The following is a 14,044-nucleotide window of genomic DNA, read 5'->3' as shown; positions in this document are numbered from 1 at the left end:
ATTTTCCAGCATTTTCTCTTTTGGGTCCACCGAGAGGACCTTGCCGCTGCAGTACCGGACTCTGTCCACTGGGAAGACCTTGGCGCTGCAATGCCGGTCTCTGTCCACTGGGAGGGTCTTGGCTCTACAGTGCCGGACTCTGTCCACTTAGAGAACCTTGGCGCTGCAGAGTTGAACGCTGTCCACTGGAAGGACCTTGGCGCTGCAGTGCCCACTCTGTCCACTGGGAGGACCTTGGCGCTGCAGTGCTGGTCAGTTGGTGGTGAAGTTGTTGTTGTGGTTGTCATGGGCGGCCGGCTGGAAAGCTGTGCTCGGCTCGGTTTTGTGGTGTTGGAGTAGACGGCTTGACGCTGCTTCCTTAGATCCGGGAGTTAAGCAGGTGGGTGAAAGGCGGCTCTGTGACTGGTGACGGTGAGCAGTGGCCGGGCTTTGAGGTGTGGATTGAGTCCGGGCCTGGTTCTGCCTGAGGGAGGAGCCGGGGATTTGCGGCTGTCCGTCCGCATCCCCGGGCTCTCGCTCCCTGGCTGACACTTTGTCCCGGGCCGGGGAGAGGAGAGTGAGGGCGGCACAGCTTCCCCGGTGATCCCTCTCCAAGTAAACGGACCGGCATAATTTAATTGAATAAGGGGGAGCTGAGCGATGGATTTGGTCGCTTCACGTGTTTCTGATGATAAGTGAACAGGAGTGAAAGTGGAAACGATTACAACCCAGTCATTTAATCAAAAGTGTTGCTGTGTTTTTACACCGGAGTACTACCTAGATATTGTGAACAAGATTTCGGATTTACAGCTCCTCCTGATCAGTTGTTGATACGTGTAAGGATTTTATTTTCAATACCATTTGATGGAAGGATTTAGCATTCTGGAAAGACATGCCCAAATACAGCAAGACCTGGACAATATCCAGTCTTGGACTGAAAAGTGGCAAATAACATTCGCACAGCACAAATGGCAGGCAATGACCATCTCCAATTAGAGAAAATCCAGCCATTCAATGGTATTACCATCACTGAATCCCCACTATCAACATTGACTTCAGGAAGCATAGTGGAGGACATGCCCCTGTCTACATCAGTGGGGACGAAGTAGAAATGGTCGAGAGCTTCAGGTTTTTAGGTGTCCAGATCACCAACAACCTGTCCAGGTCCCTCCATGCTGATGCTATAATTAAGAAAGCCCACCAACGCCTCTACTTTCTCAGAAGACTAAGGAAATGTGACATATCCGCTATGACTCTCACCAACTTTTACAGATGCACCATAGAAAGCAGTCTTTCTGATTGTATCACTCAAACCAGTCTCCCACCCATTGACACTATCTACACTTCCCATTACTTCTGAAAAGCAGCCAGCAAAATTAAGGACCCCACGCACCCTGATCATACTCTCTTCCACCTTCTTCCGTTGGGAAAAAGATACAAAAGTCTGAAGACATGTACCAACCGACTCAAACAGCTTCTTCCCTGCTGCCATCAGACTTTTGAATGGACCTGCCTCGCATTAAGTTGATCTTTCTCTACACCCTAACTATAACACTACATTCCGCACGCTCTCCTTTCCTTCTCTATGTACTTAATGTTTTGTCTATATGATTCCAAGAAACAATACTTTTCACTGTATACTAATATAAGTGACAATAATAAATCAAATCAAAAACATCCTGGGAGTTACTATTGACTAGAAACTGAACTGGACTAGCCATATAAATATTGGCCCATAAGAGCAGGACAGGAGGCTAGGAATCCTGCAGTGAGTAACTCACTTCCCGATTCCCCAAAGTCTGTCCACAACCTACAAGCACAAGTCAGAAGTGTGATGGAATAATCTCTACTTGCCTGGGTGAGTGCAGTTCCAACAACTGAGGAAGCTTGACACTGTCCAGGACAAAGTAGCCCGCTTGATTGGTACCCCTCCCACAAAAACTTACTCATTCTAACACTGACGCATCTACATGATGCACTGCAGGAATTCACCAAGGCTCCTTAGGCAGCATCTTCCAACCCATGACCACTACTATCTAGAAGGACAGGAGCAGCAGATACCTGCGAACATGATTACCTGGAAGTTCCCCTCCAAGTCACTCACCATCCTGACTTGGAAATGTATCACCGCTCCTTCACTGCTGTTGGGTCAAATTCCTAGAACTCTCTACCTAACAGCGCCGTGGGTGTACCGAGACCTCAGGGACTGTAGCAGTTCAAGAAGGCAGTCACATGTTCAAGGCTAACTAGGGATAGGCAACAAATGCTGGCCTATCCAGCAATGCCCAAATCCCTTAAATTAATTCAAAAAGGAAATCAAGCCTGGGATGACAGTGGGAATACAGGAAGGAGTATTGAAGGAATGGGAATTGGGAGGGCAGAGTGGAGAAGTGAAGGGAGACATGAGCATAGAAGCGAATCTAGGAGGAGTAAAGGGAAAACAAGTTAGAGTAAAAGTGGAAATAGTTTGATGGGCTTGAGTCCAAAGAAATGACCAAAAACCCCAAGGACATAGGAAGAATAAAAGACATACGTCTATTTACATTAAAGAATTGATATATAAAAACACAATAGAAAACTGCAATAGGCAGTAGATGTTGATAATTGAGAGTAGTCCCAAGAAATATTCCGTCTAAGCAATGTGGCTGTGCAGCCTCATGCCAATTCAGCAAATATAACAAGATCCATTGTTAGAGCCACTCATTATCTGATGGTTAAACGAGCCTTACTGCCACTAGCCCACGAGCAAAGAACTGGTGGACTCCCTGCATGGTGGGAAATTATTTGAGGAGAGGCAAACCTGACATAATTAATCAGGTGGAATTATTTGATTTGATTTATTATTGCCACATGTTTTGGGATACAGTGAAAATCATTGTTTCTTGCACTATACAGACAAAACATATCGTTCATAGAGTACATAGGGGAGAAGGAAAGGAGAGGGTGCAGAATATAATGTTACAGTCACAGCGAGAATGTAGAGAAAGATCAGCTTAATACATGGAAGGTTCATTCAAAAGTCTGGTGGCAGCAGGGAAGAAGCTGTTCTTGAGTCAGTTGGTATGTGATCTCCGACTTTTGTATCTATTTCCCGATGGAAGAAGGAGGAAAGGAGTATGTCCAGGGTGCGTGGGGTCCTTGATTATGCTGGCTGCTTTCCTGAGGCAGCGGGAAGTGTAGACGGAGTCAATGGATGGGAGGCTAGATTGCATGATGGACTGGGCTGCGTCCATAACCCTTCTTGGTTTCTTGCATTTTTGGTCAGAGCAGGAGCCATACCAAGCTGTGATACATATGGAAAGGGTGCTTTCTATGGTGCATCTGTAAAAATTGGTGAGAGTCGTAACGGACTTGCCGGATTTTTTAGCCTCCGAGAAAGTAGAGCTTTTTCAGTTAATATTCAGAAATTCACTTATGTTAGTTCCTTAAGCATGAAGTTTTGTCAGAACTATTGTTTCCTGTGGTCTGCTCACCTGACACCACCCTCCCGCTTGCCAAGCTTTTCCGTCCTAAATTCCTCCACCTGCTGCCACTCCCTCACCATCCTGGTTGTCAATTCCTTCTCCAGCACTCCTGCCCGCCTCCCCAGCCCTCTTGTCCGCCTCAAATGCCCTCCCCGGCCCTCTTGCCCACCTCAGCCGCCCTCCCCCGGCCCTCTTGCCCACCTCAGCCGCCCACCTCGGCCGTCTTGCCCGCCTGAGTCGCCGTCCCCAGCCCTCTTGCCCGCCTGAGTCGCCCTCCCCCGGCCCTCTTGCCCGCCGTGGCCACCCTCTCCGGCCCACTTGCCCACCTCGGCCGCCCTCACCTGGCCCTCTTGCCCAACTCAGCCGCCCTACCCCGGCCCTCTTGCCCACCACAGCCGCCCTCCCCCAGCCATCTTGCCCGCCTCAGCCGCCTGCTCCTGGCCCTCGTGTCCGCCTCAGTCGCCCTCCCCCGGCCCTCTTGCCTGCCTCAGTTGCCCGCCTCTTGCCCGCCTCAGCCGCCCGCCGCCGGCCCTCTTGCCCGCCATAGCCACCTTCCCCCGGCCCTTTTGCCCACCTCAGCCGCCCTCCCCCAGCCCTCCTGCTCGCCTCAACCGCCCTCCCCCGGCCCCCTTGCCCGCGTCAGCTGTCCTCCCCCGGGCCTCTTGCCCAACTCAGCCACCCTCCCCCGGCCCTCCTGCCCGCCCCAGCCACCCGCCGCCGGCCCTCTTGCCCACCTCAGCCGCTCTCCCCTGGCCCTCTCGCCCGCCTCAGCCGCCCACCCCCAGCCCTTTGCTCGCCTCAGCCACCCTCCCTCTTGCCCGCCTCAGCCGCCCTCCCCGGCCCTCTTGCCCTCCTCAGCCGCTCTCCCTCGGCCCCCTTGCCCACCTCAGCCGCTCACCCCCGCCCTCTTGCCCGCCTCAGCCGCCCTTCCCGGCCCTCTTGCCCGCCTCAGCCGCCCTCCCCCGGCCCCCTTGCCTGCCTCAGCCGCTCTCCCCTGGCCCTCTTGCCCGCCTCAACCGCCCCCCCCGGCCGTCTCGCCCGCCTCAGCCGCCCTCCCCCCGGCCCCATTGCCCGCCTCAGCCGCTCACCCCCGCCCTCTTGCCCGCCTCAGCCGCCCTTCCCGGCCCTCTTGCCCGCCTCAGCCGCCCTCCCCCGGCCCCCTTGCCTGCCTCAGCCGCTCTCCCCTGGCCCTCTTGCCCGCCTCAACCGCCCTCCCCGGCCGTCTCGCCCGCCTCAGCCGCCCTCCCCCCGGCCCCATTGCCCGCCTCAGCCGCTCACCCCCGCCCTCTTGCCCGCCTCAGCCACCCTCCCCGGCCGTCTCGCCCGCCTCAGCCGCCCTCCCCCGGACCTCTTGTCCGCCTCCGCCGCCCTCCCCCGGACCTCTCGCCCTCCTCAGCCACCCTCCCCGGCTCTCTTGCCCTCCTCAGCCACCCTCCCCGGCCCTCTTGCCCTCCTCAGCCGCCCTCCCCAGCCCTCTCGCCCGTCTGAGTCACCCTCCGCGGCCCTCTTGCCTGCCTGAGCCGCCCTCCCCCAGTCCTCTTGCCCGCCTCAGCCGCCCACCCCCAGCCCTCTTGCCCGCCCCAGCTGCCCTCCCCGGCACTCTCGCCCGCCCTCCCCGACCCTCTCGCCCGCCCTCCCCGACCCTCTCGCCCGCCCTCCCCGACCCTCTCGCCCGCTGCGGCCGCCCTCCCCAGCCCTCTTGCCCGCCTCAGCCGCCCTCCTAGTGTCCTCTGTCCTCCTTGGCCTTCCTGCCCTCCCTCCCACCGAAGCCTGGTGTCGCTCTCCAGGGCCCTCCTGCCCTCCACCGCCCTCCTGCCTGCTGCCGCTCTCGCCCTCCCTGGCCACTGCCACCCTCCTGCCTTCCACTGCCCTCCCCGGCCCTCTTGCCTGCCGCTTCCAGTGACGGACGGAATGGATGAATGCCGCAATTCTGAAGCGGTGCTGAGTTTAAGGCGTTAAGCGGCAAGAAGGAAGTAAGTTGAAAGACCAGTTCATAGCTCTGGTCTGGTCATTTTGGTTTTGTAGTATCATGAAGCAAAGATTGATCCTGAAGTTATTTGATAGATTAAAAGCTCAAGGGCATTGCTATGGAGCATTGAAAAGTTTTAGATTATTAGCCTTCATCTTCAAATAATAATGGAAAAGTACTTATGAGGTTAACTCATGGATCATTTTAAACAATGCATACTTCCAAATACTACCAATTCACATTTGTTTGTGTGTTATTGACATTTACTTTAAAAATGGTCAACTGGGATTATTCACAATTCATAGATCGTAGAATCATGGAATCCCTACAGTACAGAAGGAGGCAGAAGGAGGCCATTCGGCCCATCGAGCCTGCACTGACAACAATCCCACCCAGGCCCTATCCCCTTAACCCCACGTATTTACCCTACTAATCCCTCTGACATTAAGGAGCAATTTAGCATGGCCAATCAACCTAACCAGCACATTTTTGGACTGTGGGAGGAAAACCCATGCAGACTCCACCCAGTGGAGTTTTTCAAAATTTTTAATCTAAAAAGCTGTTGGTTGAATAAATGCCACTACTTTCCCCAAAACAACCTCAAGATTCATTCTCCCTCCAGGGATTCCATTCTCTCTTCACCACAGTGTTATTTTCCCCAGTTTTCAGATGTAGAATTACTCCCCAATATTCACTTAATTTACAGGGACGGTGCCTCTGACCTTCACCTTCCCGTTCACAAGAGCCAATCTCTTTCAATTTCAGAGATACTTTACCTCAGCTTGATTATGTTTATTGATGTGAATAAATGACTCAGCTATTTTCCTCCTATTTATAGCAGTTTTGGGTAAACAAAAACAATAAGCTAAAAAAAAATGCCTTTTCCACATTATCTGTCCATTCAAAAGGCAAACCTTTTTAGCTCTTTCCATTTTGAGCTTGTCAAATTGAAACAAAAGATCCTTGTCTTATCTTAAGCCATCACCACCTATTCAATTTTCTTCTGTCAAATGATTAAAATACAAAAACTAACAAATGTCTCTCTCATGTATGTTAATGTAGTAGTTATGGCACTGAACTTAAAACAGTAAGAAGTCTCACAACACCAGGTTAAAGTCCAACAGGTTTATTTGGTAGCAAAAGCCACTAGCTTTGTGGGCGGCACGGTAGCACAGTGGTTAGCACTGCTGCTTCACAGCTCCAGGGTCCTGGGTTCGATTCCCGGCTCAGGTCACTGTCTGTGTGGAGTTTGCACATTCTCCTCGTGTCTGCATGGGTTTCCTCCGGGTGCTCCGGTTTCCTCCCACAGTCCAAAGATGTGCGGGTTAGGTTGATTGGCCAGGTTAAAAATTGCCCCTTAGAGTCCTGAGATGCGTAGGTTAGAGGGATTAGCAGGTAAAATATGTGGGGGTAGGGCCTGGGTGGGATTGTGGTCGGTGCAGACTCGATGGGCCAAATGGCCTCCTTCTGCACTGTAGGGTTTCTATGATGATTTCGGAGCGCTGCTCCTTTGTCAGGTGAGTGGGAGTTCTGTTCACAAACAGGGCATATAAAGACACAAACTCAATTTACAAAATAATGATTGGAATGCAAATCTTTACAGGTAATCAGGTCTTAAAGGTACAGGCAATGTGAGTGGAGAGAGCATTCAGCACAGGTTAAAGAGATGTGTATTGTCTCCAGACAGGATAGTTAGATTTTGCAAGCTCAGGCAAGACGTGGGGGTTACAGATAGCGTGACATGAACCTAAGATCCCGGTTGAGGCCGTCCTCATGTGTGCGGAACTTGGCTATCAATTGGATATTCCAACTTGGCTATTCTGCACACATGAGGACGTCCTCAACCGGGATTTTGGGTTCATGTCACACTAACTGTAACCCCCACGTCTTGCCTGGGCTTGCAAAATCTCACTAACTATCCTGTCTGGAGACAATACACATCTCTTAACCTGTGCTTAACGCTCTCTCCACTCACATTGTCTGTACCTTTTAGACTTGATTACCTGTAAAGACTCGCATTCCAATCATTATTTTGTAAATTGAGTTTGTGTCTTTATATGCCCTGTTTGTGAACAGAACTCCCACTCACCTGACGAAGGGGCAGCACTCCGAAAGCTAGTGGCTTGTGTAACCAAATAAACCTGTTGGACTTTAACCTGGTGTTGTGAGACTTCTTACTGTGTTTACCCCAGTCCAACGTCGGCATCTCCACATCATAACTGAACTTAAAACCTAGAGGTTGTGAATTCAGATACCACTGTGGTAAATTTAAACTTGAATTCAGTAAATCTAGTAATTTGTGGACTAGCAAGCTACTGTGTCAATGGCTGAGAGTAGTATTCTTTCTTCTACTTTCATACTTATGATAACTTTCTAAAAATATATGTTATATATAGTTTTTTTTTGTTTCTACTGGTGGCACACATCCATACATTACTTTGATATTGGTGCACATGACAAAATTCATTCAGCACATGGATGGATAAAGGAGAAGGAGAGAGTTGGTCCAAATTTACTATCAGGAGTCCCATGCTGACAACTTGGGAAGAGAGAAATCAGCAAAGTGAAGTCCAGAAACAATTTGAGGATAGAGTGTTGGAGGATACACTGATGGAGGTATTTTTGTAGAAATGAAGACCCAGGAGGTATGTAGATCCAGATGCAGAACAAGATGGCTAAGTGGAGGACACCATAAAATGCAAAAGCAGCAGAAGATTGCTCTTCTGGTAATCTGGCCAGAAACAGACTGAAGCTGAAAAACCAGTCACGAGAAGCCACACACAGGCTCAGTTTATCCATCTAGTTGTAGCCAGAGAATCACCTGCTGCTCTTCCCACTCCTGCTTCATTAGCCCCACTGCACCCCCCGTCCCCACCTCCACCAATCTATCCTTAGCCCCCTCCTGTTTCTCATTTACATGATGTTCCAAAAACACAGCACAATTTTTTACATATGCTGACAACACTGAGTTCTACCTCACTACCATCTTTGTTAATCACTCTCTCTAAATTATTAGATTGCTTGTTTGTCATTCTGTAGTGGCTGAACAGAAATGTCTTCCAGTTAAACACTGGGAAAACCAAAGCCGTTGTCTTCAGTCTCCGCGACAAACTCTGTTCATTAGCTGCTGATTTGACCCTCATGGCAAATATTTGAGATGGAACCAGACTATTTACAGCTTTGGTGTCATATTTAATTCGAAGGCAAACTTCCAATCTGTCCGCGTGGTCACTAAGACTTTCTATTTTCATCTCTGTGGCATCACCCAGCTTTGTCCCTGCCTTGGCTCATCCACTGCTGATACCCTCATCAATGTGTTTGTTATCCCCACATCTGACAATTCCAAAGCATTCCTGACTAGCCTTCCACATACTTTCTGCAAACTTGAAGCCATCTAAAACTCTATTGTTTGTGTCTTAATTCACACCAAGCACCATTCGTCTGTCATCCCTGTAGTTGCTGACCTATATCGGCTCCCAATTAAGCTTTATTTCCTTTTAAAATTGTCACCCTTATTTTCAAATCCCTGCATGGCCTTAATTCCACCCCTTTCAACAAAACCCAAAATTTTGTTTTTGCTAATTATGAGCCCAGCCACTGGAGTGTGTTCTCTCAGATTGCCATTGACTTCAGCTTTACTTGCACAATGGTGTAAAGGACAGTCTCCTACCTCACCTTTGAAATCCAAATTGTGCCCAGTATTAGTAGAGAAATGGTTTTGGGGAAATTGATGGGATTGAAGGTGGATACATGTCAAGGATCCGATAATCTTCATCCAAGAGTACTTAAAGAAGTGGCCCTGAAATAGTAGATCCTTTGGTGGTTATTTTCCAAAATTCGTTGACAACTCTCTCTCAATTTACACCCATTCAAATAGTAATCTGCCTTCCTATTATTGCCACCACATTATACTGGAATGGTTCCTACAGATTGGAGGGTAGCTAATGTAAACCCACTATTCAAAAAGGGAGTTAGAGAGAAAATGGGGAACTATAGACCAGTGAGCTTAAAATCAGTAGCTAGAATCCATTATCAAGGATTTTACAGCTTCGCATTTGGAAAGCAGTGGTATAATCAGATAATGATGTGGAGATGCCGGCTTTGGACTGGGGTAAGCACAGTAAGAAGTCTCACAACACCAGGTTAAAGTCCAACAGGTTTACTTGGTAGCACAAACTACAAACTTTCAGACGGCTGCTCCTACGACAACGGATGAATGAACACCGCTCGACAATCACCGGGCAGGAGTGTTCTCCTCCTGTTGGGGAACACTTCAGCAGTCACGGGCATTCAGCCTCTGATCTTCGGATAAGCGTTCTCCAAGGCGGCCTTCACGACACACGACAACGCAGAATCGCTGAGCAGAAACTGATAGCCAAGTTCCGCACACATGAGGACGGCCTCAACCGGGATCTTGAGTTCATGTCACACTATCTGTAACCCCCATGACTTGTCTGGGCTTGCAAAATCTTACTAACTGTCCTGGCTGGAGACAATACACATCTCTTTAACCTGTGCTTAACCCTCTCTCCACTCACATTGTCTATACCTTTAAGATGTGATTTCCTGTAAGGACTCGCATTCCAACCATTATTTTGTAAATGGAGTTTGTGTCTTTATATGCCCTGTTTGTGAACAGAACTCCTACTCACCTGATGAAGGAGCAGCGCTCTGAAAGCTAGTGGCTTGTGCTACCAAATAAACCTGTTGGACTTTAACCTGGTGTTGTGAGACTATAATCAGATAATGTCAGCATTGATTTACAAAGGAGAAATCATGCTTAACGAATCTATTGGAATTCTTTAAGAATATAACTAGTAGAGTTCACCAAGGAAAGCCGGTGGATGTGGTCTATTTAGACTTTTGACAAGATCTCACATAACAGACTATTGTGTAAAGTTAAAATGCATGGGATTGTGGATAGTGTCTTGAGATGGATAGAAAGCTAGTTAGCAGACAGGAAGCAACATGTTAGAATAAATTGGTCTTTTTCCGATTGGCAGACAGTCACTAGTGGGGTACCAGAGGGATCTGTGCTGGGACCGTAATTGTTCACATCATATATTAATAATTTGGAAGAGGGAACTAAATCTATTATCTCCAGATTTGCAGATGATACAAAGTTGGGTGGGAGGGTGAGCTGTGAGGAGGGTGCAGAGATGCTTCAGTGTGATTTGGAAGGGCTGTGTGGGCATGTGCTTGGCAGGTGCAGTATAATGTGGATAAATGTGAGGTTATCCACTTTGGTAGCAATAATGGGAAGGCAGATTATTATTTGAATGGGTGTAAATAGAGAGAGATGGATACTCAGCGAGACCTTGGTGTCCTCGTGTATCAGTCACTCAAAGTAAATGTGCATGTAAAGCAGGCAGTAAAGAAGACAAATGGTATGTTGGCTTTCATAGCGAGAGGATTTGAGTATAAGAATAGAGATGTTTTACTGCATTGGTGAGGCTACTCCTGGAGTAGTGTGTGCAGTTTTGGTGTCTTTATCTGAGGAAGAGTGTCTTTGCTATAGAGGGAGTACAGCGAAAGTTTACCAGGCTGATGCCTGGGATGGCAGGTCCGTCACATGGGGAGAGATTAAGTTGGTTAGAGTTATATTCATTGGCGTTTGGAAGAGCGAGAGGGGATCTCATAGAAACTTATAAAATTCTAACAGGGTTAGATGGGGTAGATTCAGAAAGAATGTTCCCGATGGTGGGGGAGTCCAGAACTAGGGGTAATAGTTTGAAGATAAGAAGTAAATCTTTTAGGACTGAGGTGAGGAGACATTTCTTCACCCAGTGTGCTGAATTTGTGGAATTCACTACCAGAGAACGTAGTTGAGGCCAAAACGTTGTGATTTCAAGAAGGAATTAGATGTAGCTCTTGGGGCTACAGGGATATTGGGGGGGGGGGGGGAGGGGGGGATCAGGATATTGAATTTGATGATCAGCCATGATCAAAATGAATGGCGGAGAAAGCTCGAAGGGCCAAATGTCCTACTCCTGCTTTTATTTTCCATGTTACTATGTTTGCAGCAATCATTTTATTCTTGCAACATCCTTCTCATTCTTAGAATACTCCCTTTGGAAAAATATGTGCCATACTATAGTTGAGCCATTTGGTCTAATTGCCCTCAAAAACAAATCTTTCAGCATCCATAAACTAGAAGTATTTCAATCAACTTCTCACTGATATTGTCTCTCTTTGCCCGAGTATGGAATTTGTGGCTGATGTATTGAGATGTGGAGTTGATTGGTCCCAGTGCAACCCAAACTGAACATCATTGAGCAGATTATTGAAAAGAAAGACTTGCATTTATATAGTGTTTTTCATGACCACAAGACATCTCAAAGTGCATTTAAAGCCAACAAAGTAATTTTGGAGTCACTGTTGTAATCTAAGAAATGCAGCAGCCAATTTATGCATAGCAGTCACTCACAGACAGCAGTGTGGTAATGATCAAATAAACAATATTTGTGATGTTGAATGAGGGATAAATGTTGGCCATGACACCGGGGATAATTCCCTTACTTTTCTGCAAAGCAATGTCAAGGGAACTTTTATGTCCATCAGAGGTCAGACGCAACCTCAATTTAACATCCCATTGAAAAGATGACACCTCCGGTTGTGCAGCACTCCCTCAGTACTAGAGTATCAGCTGTGATTTTTGTGCTCAAGTCCTGGAGTGGAACTTAAATGTTGAACATTCTGACTTGGAAACAAGACTGTTACCAACTGTGCCCCAGTTGACACAATCGGTGCTTAAGCATTATTTGATTGCACTTTTAATGACAATTTCCATCATTTTGCTGATGATTGGCACTAAGTTGATAGACTGGTATTGGTCAGGTTGTATTTCACAGAATCATAGAATCCCAACAGCACAGAAAGAGGTCATTCGGCCTATCAAGTCTGCACCGACTACTTTGTTCTACTTTTTCAGAACAGAACACCTGAACTTCCCACATTGTCGGGTAAATGCCAGTTTTGTGCTTATACTTGTATAGCTTCCGTAGGAATGCAGTTACTTCTGGACCAGACATAATTATCGTGTGGATGTTACCTTGGGTCCATTGCCAGATAACATATTCATAGCATTCAGCTGTTTCTTGATGTAAAATTAATGAATTAACTTGTCTATGGGACTTGAGTCAGGTTAGTCCATCCACTTAGCTCAATGGTAGCACTTTAGCTTCTGAGTCAGAAGGAGGGGATCAATTCCCATTGCAGAGACTTGAGCATATAATATAAACTGGGACACCTGTGCAATTTGAGGGAGCATTACATTAGCAGAGGTGTCAGCTTTTGAATGAAATGTTAAACTGTGGCCTCATCTGACGTCTTGGGGGGAATGTAAAAGACCCTATGGTACTGTTGGGAGCTCTTTCAATACTTATCTGTCAACCAGCATCACCAAATCAAATTGTGGTCATAACCATATTGCTATTTGCAGGGCCTTGCTTTGTGCAAGTTGGCTACCCTGCATCCTACATTACAAGTAACTATGCTTCTAAAGAATGTCATTGCCTGGAAAACACTTTGGAACAGCATAATGCTACATAAATACAAGCTTTTTTTTCTTCTATATGAAGATGGCTGCAAACGATTCAGCTTTGTCTCTTGCACTCACTTGAGAGACTCCACTATCATTAATAATGGTAATGTTCATGGAACCTCTTCTTGCCATTGGTTGCTTAATTTCCCTCCACCGTTCCAAACTATTGAATGTTTCCAATGTTGTTGGTTGCACAGATTAACCATATTTCAAAGCTAAACTTTAAGTTCATCCTTCGTAGTGTTCAATTGTACATGGCTTAACAATAGTCTACTGTACTTCCAAAATATATATGTGAACTCGAGCATCAGGTTCCTGTTACAGCCATTCTAGTTGGACTGTCAGAGCAACATTCTGCTCATTCTTTCAATCGTCCTTTTACATAAATAGGTGTTGCCAAACATTAGAGTCATTTAGACAAAGTCATCCAATTGCCTTCAAAGCAAGTAATAAATCCATTACAAATCCATATACTTTTCTCTTGGGAAGCATTATTATCTAGCTTTGAAAGATCACCATGATCACATTATCAGAAGGTAGATACGATGACGAAGATGCAAGGTGGGAAAACTGCAGGTAGGAAAAAGGAAGAAGAAAGGTACTGGATTCTGTACTGTCAGAGAGACTGCCATGGGGACAACAGCCTTGCATCATCTATTTTCTGAAAACACCCTCATCAAAGCTGAGCTGTTGTGTGATTTGAAAAACCCACCCAAAGACTTCATTGCTGCAAACCAAGAGTTCTTCGGAGAATTCTGAATCAGCCAATTATGACTGCAGACCAACTGCTCCACTGTGGAAAGGGAGCAGTCAGCGGTAAATAATTATCTAGCCACTCTGTGACTATCTTTGTTTCTGATTTTACTTGTTACTTTGCCAAGATTTAATATCTGAAACTCGGCAAAGTTTTATTTATATTTTTGCATGCATCATAGGGGTAGGGGATTGTGTGTGTCTTGTATTTTTGTATTCGTGGCTAGTTGGACATATTTGTAAATTTTAAACTTTTGTCCATTTCTGCATCTTTATTTGCGTGAGGTTTAGCAATAAAACTCTTTACCTGTTAATTTAAAGAACCTGAATGGCTTA

General features: G+C 47.1%; 1 protein-coding gene across 3 annotated transcripts in view; it reads left to right on the top strand.

Annotated features, from left to right (window-relative positions):
• Positions 1–250: 250 nt before the first annotated feature.
• The window catches only part of chst10 (carbohydrate sulfotransferase 10), an 81,828-nt gene continuing 68,034 nt past the window's right edge, over positions 251–14,044 (top strand). For 2 of the 3 annotated variants that reach the window (XM_078221936.1, XM_078221937.1), the window contains exon 1: positions 256–379. The gene's annotated coding sequence lies outside the window, so the exon portion shown is untranslated. Of the gene's footprint in view, positions 380–14,044 lie in introns of all 3 variants that reach the window. The other variant, XM_078221934.1, reaches the window with a different exon arrangement.

The sequence above is a fragment of the Mustelus asterias genome, chromosome 10 (assembly GCF_964213995.1).
Source record: "Mustelus asterias chromosome 10, sMusAst1.hap1.1, whole genome shotgun sequence".
Classification (NCBI taxonomy): Eukaryota; Metazoa; Chordata; class Chondrichthyes; order Carcharhiniformes; family Triakidae; genus Mustelus; species Mustelus asterias.
This window is presented reverse-complemented; position numbering and strand designations above follow the sequence as displayed.